Source organism: Vulpes vulpes, chromosome 4, assembly GCF_048418805.1.
Source record: "Vulpes vulpes isolate BD-2025 chromosome 4, VulVul3, whole genome shotgun sequence".
NCBI classification, from domain to species: domain Eukaryota; kingdom Metazoa; phylum Chordata; class Mammalia; order Carnivora; family Canidae; genus Vulpes; species Vulpes vulpes.
This window is the reverse complement of record NC_132783.1, coordinates 97,208,810-97,223,786: the sequence shown is the minus strand read 5'-3', so window position 1 is coordinate 97,223,786 and position 14,977 is coordinate 97,208,810. Positions and strand designations below refer to the sequence as shown.

Genomic DNA, 14,977 nt, shown 5'->3' with positions numbered 1-14,977 from the left:
CACTCAGATTATAAAACCTGAATTTTATTACTACTTCCATTCTACTTGTTGAGGTTTACAACGCACAGAGCGAAAAGAAGAGCATGCACAAAAGAGCATGCACACACCTTTGGCCCCTCTCAGAGACTCCTCCACCTGCTTCCTGCGTGTTTCATCTTGGAGATTAGGTTTCAAAATCCACTCAGGTCATCAGCTGATCTAGTCAGTGCCCCATGTTCAAACAAAACTCTCAGTCCTGTTCTTAGCAATTAAGATGATTTTCCTGGATACTTAGATGCCGTGAGAAAATTGGCTCCCCGCTGCCTGCTGGGGAGAGGAAGTGAGCCAAATCCTGTAGCCTGCCCATGACATTCTCCTCCCTGGCTCCCATGGTCCCTCATGTCACCCCCAGCGCCCTATTCCTCCATCCACACTCTGCTTCCCAGAGGCCCCTGCCTGGTACTTCTTCCCAGAGCCGGAGAAACATCTTTTCAAAACAGGCACCAGATGGTGTCACTTCCACCGAAACCCCTTTAGTGGGATCCCTGGGTGGCGCAGTGGTTTGGCGCCTGCCTTTGGCCCAGGGCGCGATCCTGGAGACCCGGAATCGAGTCCCACGTCGGGTTCCCGGTGCATGGAGCCTGCTTCTCCCTCTGCCTGTGTCTCTGCCTCTCTCTCTCTCTCTGTGTGTGACTATCATAAATAAAAAAATAAAAATTAAAAAAAAAGAAACCTCTTTAGTAGCCCCAATAGTTTAGAATAAATATCAGAGTCTTCAGTCAGGCAGGATCCAGGCCCTGCACAGCCGGCTCCTGCTGGCTTTTCCTGATTCCACCTGCACCTGGCTTTCTTTCTGAGATAGCTAACGCATCTCCCATTCAGGGAGTACAAGAATTCAGCAACACCTTGCTTTGGGACCCAGCACTCCTCCAGCCCCAAGTAAATGATACTTTGTTTCTCCAATTGCCAGACTTCTGTAATAGTTGAAGCCAAAAGAACTCAGGTAGCTGAGGCAGATACAACTGTTTGATTATAGCATGGGGCTGGGCTTGACCCATTTTTTTAAAAAGATTTTATTTATTTATTCCTGAGAGAGAGAGAGAGAGAGAGAGAGAGAGAGAGAGGCAGAGACACAAGCAGAGGGAGAAGCAGGCTCCATGCAGAGAGCCCGATGTGGGACTCGATACCTGGACCCCAGGATCACGCCCTGGGTTGAAGGCAGACACTCAACCGCTGAGCCACCCAGGCGTCCCTTGAGCCATTTTTTAAGGGTGTTTTGTGAGCATGGAAGGTTACTCATGCTCTAATCACCACCTAATGTCTCTGAAAATCTCAGAATGTTCAGTGGCTGGTCTCCGACGATGGAGGCCTGATGGCATCACTCATGCACAGCCTAAAGCAGCTAGACACATACCCCTTAGACTGGCCTTCACCCTCCTCATCTCCAGGGTGACATGGAAGACCCGATCCCCCCGGGGACCTCAGGCTGCTACGAGACCTCTTGCTGCCTACAGAGTGAGAGACTCACCTATTTGGCTAGGTGAGCCCATCTTCTTCTCTGGGAGGTCTGGGGAGGCTGGGAGACTGGATGGGAGCTCGCCGTGCTGTCTCTGCACCCAGGCTACCTGTGCAGAGAGGCCACCAGCTCCACCTTGGGAGCCAGAAGATTCATTCTTGATCAGACAAGACCCTGTGCCAGGGTTCTCTCCTTCCTGGAAGTTTCTCCCCACCGGGCGCTTTCCTGGGTAACCCCAGTTCTATTTGGGTGAGCAGCACCACCTGTTTTGCTTTCAGGGCACTTCTCACAGCTTGCAACCATGCGATGTCTGTGGGTATTCTATACACGTCTGTCTCCTTCACCAAGCTATAGGCATCCTGAGGGCAGGCACTGTGTCTGTCTTGTAAGGAGCACTCGGCACGCTGTTCATTAGCACAGAGACTGGCACGTAGGAGGGGCCCTCTAAGTATTTGTTGATTGAATGGGCTAATGAATCACTGAACAAATGAGCTGCTGATGGCTGGTTGACTTTTATCTCTCCAAGCCTCAGTCCCTCCATCTGTCAGATGGACAGGCTAGAAACTCCTGCCTCACTGACTATCATGAGCATTAAGCAAGGTAACACACCAGATCCCAAGCTTCTAGACAAATTGGCCAAATCAAGCATTAAAGGCATGTTAAGACTTACCTTTGTTCCAGCTGCTGTAACAGATTCCATAGCCTGAGTGGCTTATGAACACCAGACATGTATTGCTCACAGTTCTGGAAGCTGGGAAGTCTGAGATCAGGGTGCCAGCATGGGCTGGTTCTGCTGAGAGCCCTCTTCCTGGTTGCAGACTGCTCACTTCTTGCTGTGTCCCCACATGGCACAATGAGGGCAAGGGAGCTCTGTGGGGTGCCTTTCATAATGCACTCGCCTCATTCTGAGGGCTTCATCCTCCATTACCTTCCAAAGCCCCACTCCCTAACACCGTGCCACTGGGGATGAGGTTTCAGCACATGAATTCTGGGGGCACAAGCATTCAGTCCATAACAGCCCTGTGCTCATGCCAAAAATAGTGTGTTTTCTCCCCTCTTCCTTCCCACCCCAACTCTGGGATGAATGTCTTACCCTTGGGTGTCCCCAACCCAGAATCTGCATTTCTGTTCACCAGTAACACATTGCACTCTCTAAATGTGACATTGTTGGGCTGACTTGGCTGCTGGGCAAGCATGTCTTTTAAACGCTAAGACTGGCCACCAGCCATAAGATTAGGATTAAGATTAGGCACCGACTGTATGCCAGAACTCAAAGTACACCATCTCATTTAATCCTTGAATCATAGTATTATCCTCAGTGTCTGTAGGGAACATGGGCATTAAGGGAAGGAGGGGGTTTGTCCAGGGTCTCAGGGTGGTACCAAGGGTGAGATAAGACCCAGGTCCGCCTGGCTTCAAGCGGCATTCGGTCACTGAGTCTGCTAAGGGCCAAGGCTATGTCTTATTCATCTCTGCCTCCTTGGTGCCTGGTGCAGGGTCTGGCATGGAGCAGTGTCCCATCCCTCTTGGCTGACATGGTCTGACAGCCAGATGCACTTTATCATCCAAGAGTAGGGGTGCCTAGCTGGTTCAGTCAGTAGAGCATGCAACTCTTAATGTTGGAGTTATAGGTTCAAGTCCTCCATTGGGTGTTGAGATTATTTAATAATAACATATTTTTTTTAAAAAGGGTGAAGAGGCAAAGACAAGCAATTTCTGAGCATAAGCAGGATTTCAGAACTGCATGTGTTCTCAGTAGGAGGCAAACCCCTCAGTGGGGTACAGATGAGACACAGCTGTCTGTGTCCCCCAGAGATAAGCCTGGGCTTCCGTGCAGCCCCTTGGCTGAGAATCCATTCCTCCCTGCAGAACTGTGGTCATATACTTGATTTTATCCTCAAGTCTAAAATGGGAACAATATAACTTTGCGTTAATGAGAGGGATGCTTATAAAGCACATGACAGATTATAGGTACTGAAAATGCAGCTTTCTTTTCTTGATTAGTGGCGTGTCATTTTTTATTTTTTTTTTGCACATAGATAAGGGCTGCATTAATCTGAAAGCTTTCATCATTCCGCCCCAAGTCTCTGCAGATTCACCAGCCAGTTCCTCCACTACAACCCCCTCACCCCCACGTGGATGCATATGTAGGCCTGACACAGGGTTTGCTCAGTCCTCAAACCACTCCCCCTTAGGCGTCCACTGAGCCCCTAAATGGCCTCAGCATCATAGTTCAGTCCGCTCTGTCTTAGAGGCATTGTCAGGTGTGGGAGGGAACTCTTCGTTGTGGAATTACAGACATTTGAGATTTTTTAAAAAATGCCAAAAGCCCTAAAATAACCAAGCAGAGAATGTGTCCTCGTGAACCCAGCCAGCTCTTTGTCTTGTGGCCTTAGGAATGTGGTGTTTTGTCAGCCCCACTGAAGCCGGCTTCCTGACCCCCTTCTGTAAGGGGCCACCTGCATCGCAGCACCGAGAGCAGATGACAAAGGACCTCTCAGGTGCTCTGAAGCCAGGGGCTCGTCAGGCTCCCATGGGAGAGGCTAACGGGCTGAGGAACTGGCTTTCTTCATCTGAAGAGTCTACCCCAACCCTTTCACAAGAAATCATGACTACAGACCCTTGAGGTCTCCTGCTTCAGCCGCCTGTTGCAGGTATGAAGGGAGCTTGCTGGCATTCTGTTCTGCTGTGTCATTTTCCAACCTGGAGGGGAGGGCTGAGGGAAAGCGGGTGCCCCGTGTGCTTCTCACTGCTGCACTCAGCAGCTTTTCTGAGCAGGGACCGTGTGCCCGGCCCAGAGTGGATGCTGACATGGCCCCTTGCTGCAGGGAGCCAGCAACAAGGCCAGAGCAGGAAACTGACCTTTATCCAGCCCTTTGCACTCTAGCAGAGCCTATGGTGTGCACACAAAGCAATGATAGCAATTAGATTGACAACCACTAGACTAGAATGCAAGTTCCCTGAGAGCTGGGACTCACCTTGCTCTCTGGTGACTCCCAGGACCCCGCCCAACACCTAGCACGTCAACAGGTGCTCGGAAGATGTGAAAACTTGGAGCAGAAATGGTCCCGACAGAAGACCCAGGTGGTGGCAGGTCTTGTGCTGGGCCCTCCATTGAATATACTTGACACAACCATAGAAAGCAAGCAACATCCCCTTCCTCATCATGTGGGAAATAGCAACATAGAGGTAGTCAAACCACTAGGGTCACACGCTTGTGCATGGCCAGACCAGGATTCCAAGCCATTTGTGTCCAATGCCAGGGCCTGTCTGTGAGCCACATTGCTTCTGAGACTTGCTGGTGAATGCCTGTCACTCTCTATGGCTTGAGTTATAACAGGTCCAGACTTGGATGGGAATGCTGGAGAGGGAAGTGTTAACTCAGCCTAGTGCAGAGAGAGGTTGTGAAAAAGGAAAGCAAGGAACTGACATTTGATCTGTGTTGATTCTCTGTACTTGGCTCCCCCCCCCCCATGCTGGTACTGGTTTAATTTGGATTCATTAAATGAGAATAAAAATTAATTGACTTTATTTGGGAAACTATTAAAAGGCTCAAGTCTTGCCTGCAGGAATAAGTCACCAAATGGGGCCTATAGCTTGATGAAAAGACATTTCTTTGTCATTGCATATATTTTAAAATAAGTAATCCTTGTATGTAGAACAGATTTTAAAACATGCCTTTCTAGCACCATTCCCTGCCCCCACTCTCCTCCCTGGTCATCCTGTTTTCTTCCCAGAAAATAACCACTAATACCAGGTTTCTGTGTGCGACCATCCATATACTCTCTGTGTGTGTGCAAACATATAAAGAGATACTAAGTTTTCACACAAATGATGGCATATTTTGCATTCTGTTCTACAATGTGCTTTCCTTCTCTATGTTTTTATTCACCTAAGTTCATAAATAATTTTCTTTTTCTTCTTTAAAATTGTATTCCATTGTATGGCTCTCACCATGGCTTATTTAAACAGTCTCCTATTCATGGGCACTTCGGTCGGTGAATCTTCCGATAGCATAACACTGAAATAAAGAACTTGGTACCTACTTTGGTGTGCAGAAGTTGGATGGTATTGCTGTAGATAAATACTTAGCAGTGCAATTTCTGGATACATTCGGAGCATGCACTTGTGATTTTGACAAGTAGAGCCAAAGTCCACTCCCTAACGTCTGGACCATTTTACACTCTCACTGTGAGTGTGCCTGATTCCCCACAGCATCGTCAGCATCTGGGATTATCAAACTTCTCCATCTCTGTCAATTTGTCTGGTGCAAATAGCTTTTCCTGTCTCTTACCACAAGTAAGATTTAGGATGTTTTCACCTTTTTCAGAACTACCTGAGCTTCTCTTCCTGTGGATTTCTCTATTACTTGATGGCTGCAGCAAGAGATGGAACATCATCCATTTGGATGGTTGCTTTTTCTGTGCTTCTGGGAAGAGTGGTCAGATTCTGCTCATGACTCATCAGTGGAACTTTCATGGGAGATCTAGCCCTGACTTTGCCATGGAGGCTGCAGATGGTGGAGGGGAGAACCCAGGCTTTCACAGTTCCCATACCTGGCCTCCAACTTCAGCTGTTTCACTGTTATGGGTTGAATTGTGTCCCTCCCAGATTCATATATTGAAGTCCTAACCTCCAGTATCTCAGAATGGGACTGTATTTGGAGACAGCGTTTTTAAAGAGGTGTTTCAGTTAAAATGGGGTTGTAAGGCTGGATCCTAATGCAACATGTCTGTTGTCCTCATAAAAGAGGGAAGCTGGACGCAGAGATATGTACAGAGGGAAGACAGTTGTCTATAAGCCAAGGAGAGAGGTCTGGAATTGATTTTCTGTCACAAGCCTCAGTAGGAAACAACCTGCCTATATCTTGATTTCAGACTTGTAGACTCCAGAACTGTAAGTAAAATACAATTCCATTGTTTTAAGCCACAAAGTCTGTGGCACTTTGCTACAGCAGCCCTAGCAAAATAATACACTCACCCACTTGTTGGTGTCCTGGGCAAGGACTGGGGTGGGGAGGGAGGCAGTCGCCTCTCAGGGGCTATTGTCTCATCTACAAAATGATCCCTTCTTCATAGATGACTACAAGTGCTTGGCTCATGTCAGAAGCTTGGTGTAGCATCTGAGAGATTTGAGTCTGCTCCCTGGCAGATCCAGAAGATGTCAGTTTGGGTCCTAAGAAGGAATTGACTTTAGTCACCAAAGAGATTTTTCAGATGTTATATATATCTATATCCAAGGTCAAGGCCATTCAGCAGAGTGGATGGTCTGAGAACTAGGTTCTCTCTCACTTCTGCTATAAATTGGAGGCCTCTTAACCTTTCTTGGCCTCAGCTGGTGAGAAGAATGTATACAATGATCTCTAACAACACTCTGACTCTAATATTCTGTACTTAGCTTTGAGGAAAATAATCCGACAAATATATTCATTCTCGGCAAGCAATCCCATAAAAAGAAGTCCACAAATTTTTCTAAAGCTGGTGCTTCCATGGAAATGATTCCCAGAGGAATGACTTGGAAAGAGAAAGCCCATAAAATGATCTATCGGTATAGATAAGCAACTCTGTCGGAAAAAAAAAATCAATTGCTTACCTATAGCTACTGTACTTACTACAATTGTCCCTGAACTCCACTACCCGGTATGGGAGGTAAGACATAGCAATATTTTTCTCCAGCCTTGCATGGCTGAAGCTGTTGCGTTGGTTCAACAAATGTGTATCAGGCACCTAGGGGGTCTCAAGGATTGCCATACTGGGAGTGACTCCGACCCAGCAGAGTCCCAGCCCTGTCCCATGGCCACCATGAAGCTTTGGATAAATTGCTCCTCATTTCTGGGAGGACATAATAATAACCTCTATTTCATAGGATGGGGGTGGGATTAGAGGCGACAATGTGCATAAAGGATCTGGCACCCAGTAAGAGCTCAGTTCAGGTGGCTGTTTCATTTGCACGATGTCGTTTCTTCTCTGGTGGCCGTTTTAGAAACAAGGCTCCAGCACATCCTTTCAGGAGTGAGAAGATCTAATTAGTGTCTGGGCCTGCTGCTTCCAATTCTAGCCTGGTCTGTGAGTCATCATCAATTACCCAGCAGCCAGGGGCCAGAGCAGAGCCTGGCAAGGCAGGACAGAGCATCCCAGGGTAGGGACCACATGTCAGTCACCTGGGTGTCTGTCACATGGCAGGGTTGGGAGGTGGGGAGTAGAAGGAGCACAGGCCTGAAGGATAATGTCTGTCCCCTCCTTCTCTGGGCCTAAGAATTCCCCTCTGGGAATAAGGGTGCCCTCGGAGGCCTCAGTTAGTGCTCACACTCTGGGATGCTAGCCAGCTGCTCTTGATGAACATTTTAGACATCTTTCTTTTTAAAATTTTAATTGTGGTGAAACACACATAACAAAATTTATCATCTCAACCATTTTTAAGTGTGCAGTTCAGGGGTATTATGTGTGCTCACACTGTTATGCAGCTGTTCCAGAACTCTGTCCATCTTATACAACAGAAACTGTGCCCATTAAACCACAAGCCCCCATTGCTCCTCTTGCCTGGGCAACCACCATTTGAATTTTTGTCTCTATGAGCATGGCTACTCTACCTCATCTGAGTGCAATCATGCAGTATTTGCCTTCTTTGTGATTGACTTATTTCACTCAGCATCATGTCCTCAAGGTTCATCCAAGCTGTTACAGGTATTAGAATGTCCTTCTTCTTCTTTTATTTTTTATGCTAAATGACACTATTTTTGTATGTGTATGTCACATTTTCTTCACCTACTCATCTGTTGATGGACACTTGGGTTGCTTTGACCTTTTGGCTATTGTGAATGCTGCTGCTATGAATATGAGTATGAATATCTCTTTAAAATCCTGCTTTTAATTCTTTGGGACACATACTCAGAAGTGGAGTTGCTGGACTGTATGGCAGTCCTATCTGTAGTTGCTTGCGGAATGGTCATACTCTGGTCCATAGCCACTGCACCATTGTACTTTCCTCCCAGCAATACACAAAGGTTCTGGTTCTCCACATCCTTCTTGCCATCACTTGTTATATTCTGTTTTTCTTTTCTTTTTCTTTTTCTTTTTTTTATAGAAGCCACCTTAAGGTTGTGAGGTGGAGATTTAGAAATATTTACTTGGCCTGTTGTTGGTAAACCCAACCACCACTGTTGAGTATACCTCTCAGACCACTAAGGGAAGTATTAGGTAGACATAGCTTTCTGTAATACTTTGTAACTAATTTACCGTCTGCTTGGGGTCACCAGTCTGCTAAGTGATGGAAAGGCGATCAGAGTTCATGCAGTAGCCATTGCTTGCCCTGGAGTCACATCCAAGTGGAACAGTGCAATAATGAAGTGCTCCTCTGGTCCTCGCTACTGGCCTGTGCTGGCACTCACTGGAATGTCCTTGTCTCCATTGCCCAGCACATGAGCTGCTGCTTAGTCACTGTGCCAGTCAGTATTCCAGAGGCTGAGGACAAAAATCCACCACAGAGTAGGATCTATCAGAAGGTGTAAAGTTGCACAGAATCTCTAGAAAGACCTGAGAACAGAGGTAGGTGTCTCCCATCCAGGGACAACACACCCAGGAGAAATATGAACCACCTTAGGACTCACTCAGGGGGAAATGCACCACTGTCTATGCTGCCTGCCACTTGGCCTTGCAGTGTGGGGACCGGAAACTGTAAATCTCCTCACAGCTGCCCCAGCAGAAGCAGACGCATCCCTGGCCCTTCTCACTACTGGTTACATCCTCCCCCAAAGGCTTTCTTTAGTGCCCTGCAAGGCAGCTGGGGAAAGTGGGTGGCACCTGCAAGCCTAACCTACAGTAGAGGTAGGACAGCTACCAGGGAGTTGAAAGAGGCAGTGAAGAGGCAGACTGTGGGCACCATCACCCATGAATGCTGATTAAGCGCTCTTTACACATCTTTGAGCAACTCTCAGGCACCCCCGAGAGGCCTTCTGTCTAGTCATATCATATAGGTTCCTAGCTCTGAGGGTTGTAACCTCTCAGGGCTCTACCTGGAAAATACTGGTCATGGCGCCCATGCTACCAGGTCTGGGAATCCCATCTTCTTTCCTACTCTGGATAGAATCCACAGCCAGCCTTCTACGGGACCCACTGACTTCTAACTTCTGCTCTCTTCTGCCCCCAACTCCTCCTCCCAGAACCAAGAGAATCTGGTCTGGCTTTGCTAGTGGGGATCTGATTCTTTCGTATCTATGTTGTATTTTTCTACGTTTATTGTATTTTCTAGAATTTTTGCACATTCTCCATGAGGCCTCAACTTTTGGAATTGAAAGGCTTTTGCTTGGCATTCCTTCTCAGCGATGATGAGCCCCTGACCTGTTTGGATGAGTGGGGACCAGAGCTACAAGGAACTGCAAGGTCAAGAAAGATCTCAGTTAAAATCCTTCAACATATGGGGACGCCTGGGTGACTCACTAGTTGAGCATCTGCCTTCGGCTCAGGTTGTGATCTGAGGTCCTGGGATCGAATCCTACATCGGGCTCCCTGCATGGAGCCTGCTTCTCCCTCTGCCTGTGTCTCTGCCTCTCTGTGTGTCTCTCTTGTGAATAAATAAATAAAATCTTTAAAAAAATCCTTCAACATATGATTCTACCAAGTTCCACCGTGTCCTTCCCATGTGTCTGGTCTATCACCAATACAATCTTTATAGGTTGAGAACTCAGCAGAGAAGGAGAGATGGCACACACCCTAGGCCGTGCAGGCAGGGGCCAAGGCAGTGTGCACGGGCATCCAATCTTCACAACCCTGCAGGGCACATGTTATCATCCCATAGATGGGGAAAACTCATCTTACACAAACTATACAGTGACAGGGCAAGAGCTAGAATTCTCTACCCTATGTCTGTCTAACTCCAAGTCAGGAGCTTTTGCCAAGAGCTCTCTTTGTGAACTCACTTGTTTTGAACTTTCTGACATAAAGCAAAATTCATTTTTTAATCATCTCTGTCTTGTTGAAGTGGGAATCCAAGAATGCTACACATTTACAGTCTGAAGGCTAAATTCCTCATTGAGTTCTTTAGATAATTCTGATTTGTGCTCATGCCCCCGGCAGGGGAAGGCAGGAGCATAATTAGAACTGCAAAATTTGAAGATAAAGGAAAATTCTCTTTCCCTCTCCTGGGTCTGGATTTGGCATTCCTGGCAGATGTCAAAACAATGGGCCTTCAGGGGAGGGGCAGGAGAACACTGGCATAGGGCTGCTCATGGAGCGTGGCATCTCCCACTCTGGCCCATATCCCCACCCCCTCCCATGGATGGCTGCCAGCTGACCTGCACCGTTGGCGTGTGCAATGGCCGGTGGCCCATGCGAGTGCTCACCGACATCTGCTCTGCTTCCCTCTCAAGGCACAGAAGCCTGTTCTTCTCCATCCTCTGCTGTTGGCTGGGGCCGAATGACCAATCCTAGCCAGTGAAACACGAGTGGAAGTGACAGTACCGCTCCAGGGCCAAGATACTGAGAAGTCCTTCCCTGGTCTCTGGTGTCTTTCTTCCTGGAACACGGCAGATGTGGAGGGGACTTTGTGTTAGGATGGTACAGCCACGAGCTCAAAACAGCCGGAACTGCTGAGGGGCAGATCGTTTTCCCCGACAGAGATGCCTGGACCCCACTGGACTTGGCAAAAAGCATAAAATTGATCTTTGCTGTGTTGAATCTCTGAGATTTGAGTTACTGTGAATGATGTCAGTGTAAGCCTGCTTATCTGGACTAAGGCTGCAAGCCACAGTAAGATTTCCCTGATTTCCCCGACATGTTGGGCTGCAAGGGCTCCACTTGGAGCCTGCCTAGGGCCCAGCAACCATACAGACCCCAGCCTGGGGCGCGAGTTGGAGCCTCTCCCCTCCCAGTTGATGTGGGAGGACTAGAAGGCAGCTCCCCGATCCAGAGGAATATCAGTAATTTTTTGGTCCTTGTGGTACGTTGACAAATGCCAACCCCCCTCCCCCCAGAGGTGTTCACATTCTAATCTCCAATCCCTATGAGGGTCACCTTATGTGACAAAAGCGTTTTGCAGGTTTGCAGAAATGAAGGGGTTTGAGATGTGAGATGATGCCAGCAGCCTGATGTGCTTCCCATGCTCCTCATAAAAGGGGCACAAGATGAATCAGTCAGGAGAAGACCTCGGCAGCAAGAAACAGAGGTCTTCATGATGAGTTTCAAAGGCAGAACAAGGAGCCAGCAGCTGAGGTGTGCAGGCCACCCCTAGAAGCCAGAAAGTCAGGAAACAGCTTCTCCCCTCAGACCCTCCAGAAGGAACTGGTCCTGCCAACATTTTGACTTTCAGCCCCGTGAGACTGGGCTCATACTTCTGCAACCATAAGAGAACGAATTTAGATGGTTTTGAGCCACTAAGTTTGTGGTCATTGATTCCAGCAGCAATAGGAAACACTCATCATGCCCTCAAACAACCTTCTTATGGCATCAGCCACATGATGAAATTCCAGCAGTTTTTTGCCTTCTAGGTAATCTTGAGGCTGGAACAACATGGAAGCAAACCACAGACCTCAGGGCAAGGGGGTTGAGGATGTTGTAAAGGAAGGTGGTCATGATTGACCAGGGCATTTAAGTAAAAGGAAGAAGGGATGCGAAGGAAGAAGGGACAATGACAAGTCAGTAAGACTGTAGGCCTTCCTGGGGCGTGATCCCAGGTCCAGAGATGGAGCCTCACATCAGGCCCCCACAGGGAACCTGCTTCTCCCTCTGCCTATGTCTCTGCCTCTGTCGGTGTCTCTCATGAATAAATAAATACAATCTTTTAAAATAATGAAAGAGTGTAGGCCCTGCTGGATGGAGGGTTGTGGGTTTGGGGTATTGGAGGGACTGGGCTGAAAAGTCAGGGGGCAGGGAAGGAAGATGAAGTATCCAAAACTTTCTTCAGCCCAGGGATTTCTGCTTTCCCACCTATGACTTTGGCCATGTCATTCTCTCCATGTGGAACGTGTTCCCAAGACCCACCTTCTGTGGATACCCATAGATTGTACAATTGTCCAGTATCCAATCCCCTTTCCCAGATGTACCTAAATTTCCTGGCTATGGAAGTTTAGTGAAATTGACTCCACCCATGGCTCCAAGGTTGAGCCCTTACTGGTGTGAGTCTGGCCACAGTGATAGCTTCAAGGATGGACATATCACTTAACTCGGGCCAGTCAGAGACAATATGGCTCACCTTTAGGTTAGTCACCTTTCACATTAATTAGTAAGGCAGATTTTCTTTACTATTAGATTTGCATATGGAAGCACATGACCTGGGAAATTGCTGGCAGGCAACTTGCAACCCTGAGCCTGTGAGACTGAAACCATTCTGAGGAGGCAGAAATGTAAGATGCTAGGTTACATTATTAGAGTGGCTAGATCATGCCTCTCCTGAACGTGACCCTGAACAATTGAGCTAGGCAAGGCACTCAGTTCTCTTTATTGTTAATGGCTATCCTCTTCCCCAACACCCTACAAATCCAATGTCCAAAACCTCTAGAAAGGGGGGGACACCCCTTTTTCCTTTGATAATCACTCATCCTTTGGCTTTAGGATCCTAGGATGTATGCAGGTAAAGCCACAGAGACATTTCTCTTTCCTATAGCATTTCTCTTCAAAAATGAAAATCCATAAAGAAGATATTAAAAAGGAGTCCTGAGACTCCAAATAACTATATAATAGAACTTTGTTTTCTATTTATATTCACCAATTCTTTCAAAGGAGAATGAAAAGACAAAACGGGAAAGGAATGGATCCTGTTAAATGAAGCTGGAGAGAAGTGAAATGAATCCTGTTAGATGAAGCAGGACCTGGAGGGGAGTGAATTATTCTGCTTAACGGAGGGAGAAGATTTTTGATTTTTTAGAGCAATTCGAGAGGAAATGGAGAGAATGACACAAGGATGCAGATGATATAGGGAAGAGGCTGTCAGCAGAAATTCTCCACCGGCAGCCAGAGTAAGGGAGGGGGCGGGGAGAGAAGGACATTTGTAAGGACCTTGCTCTGTTCCAATCAGTATTCTCCATCATGAGGATTAGGATTAGCACCCACAGGATAGGTGCTAATATTTATTGAATGAGTGAATGAACAAATCAACCAAAGTTACAGGATTTTGGAAATGAACATCAAGAAAAATAACTCTGGGGTTAAGCAAATTTCTAGGCGATAAACCTTGAAGGTGTCAGCTTCAATAAGTGAGTGAGGGAGGCACCCACGCAAATGCTATTCCCAAATGTAGATAAATCTGCCTGAAGTTACACCCGAATCCCATATGCCTCAATAATACGAAGACAGAATGAAAGAAATAGAATTGCAACTGATGCAGAGTCTCCTTCCGTAGAGAACCGCCAGCAGCTGACTTTCCTAACACTCAGTTCCTACCGAGGGTGACAAGACTGGAAGCTGCAGTCTCCCAGGCCGGAGGCCACAAGGACGTCTTGGTGCTCACAGGATGAAAAGCTCCAGAAACAGCTTAGGCATTTCTCAGGACAAAATTCATTCACTCATTCAACTGCATTAGTGCACAAGATGCTCACAATCCTTACACTCATGAAGGAGGAGAAATGACAAGCAATTATAAAAACAAATGTAAATATTTAAAATTCTACTTTATGAAAATCAATGATAAATGTCCAGAGAGGAATGGTGACATCTACTGCAGTCTGGGGCACGAGGAAAGTTTGTATCTGCATCTTCCCATTATCCCCTAGCTCCTGGCAACCACCATCCTATTTTCTGTTCCCATGAAATTGGCTTTTTTTTTTTTTTTTAAGTTTCCATGTATAAGTAACACCACACAGTGTTTGTCTTTGTCTGTCTGGCTTAGTTCACTTAGCCTAATACCCTTCAGGTCCATTCGCATTGTCACAAATGGCAAATCTCCTTCTTTTTTATGGCTGAATAATATACATATATATAAATAATTCATATTCATATATATGAATATATGTGAATGATATTCATATAATACTATATATATAGTATATATATATATTCACACACACACATATATATATATACTATTTTAAATGAAAAACATTATGTGAGTACATGCTGCCTTTAGGGCATCATGCCTCCTGTGCTGGATGGATATTCTCACTCTAGAAAAGGTCTGAGTTGAGGTGGTAAGTGAATCAGGCTACACCTGTGTTACAAGCCTCCATCAAGTGAGTCTGGAGGGGCAGAGAGGGGTGAGGTGAGGCGGGAAGACCCCCACAGTGGCTACACTGTGGGAATGGGATTAGCTGTTTATGATTACTCAGGCCCCAGACATGGCACAGTCCCTTTGCTTTCTAGGTCCCCCTCAGGTCTTAACATCCTGGACAGTCCTCCACTCCTTCCTTCTCTAAGCCACCACACCCTTTGATCTGTCCTGCCCAGGGTCTGATATCTGTCACAACAATGTGTCCCTCATCTATCTGCACTTATCAGGACTGTCTGTGTTTCAAAGGACAGGCCCCTGGTTGCCACTGACATAGGCAGTAAAGGGAAT

At 46.9% G+C, this 14,977-nt stretch overlaps 1 long non-coding RNA gene across 1 annotated transcript; it reads left to right on the top strand.

Annotated features, from left to right (window-relative positions):
* Positions 1-3,674: 3,674 nt before the first annotated feature.
* LOC140598642 (uncharacterized) lies at positions 3,675-10,093 on the top strand. Its single transcript, XR_012001171.1, has 2 exons — positions 3,675-4,149; positions 9,743-10,093. It is a non-coding gene; the product is annotated as an uncharacterized lncRNA (long non-coding RNA).
* Positions 10,094-14,977: the final 4,884 nt, after the last annotated feature.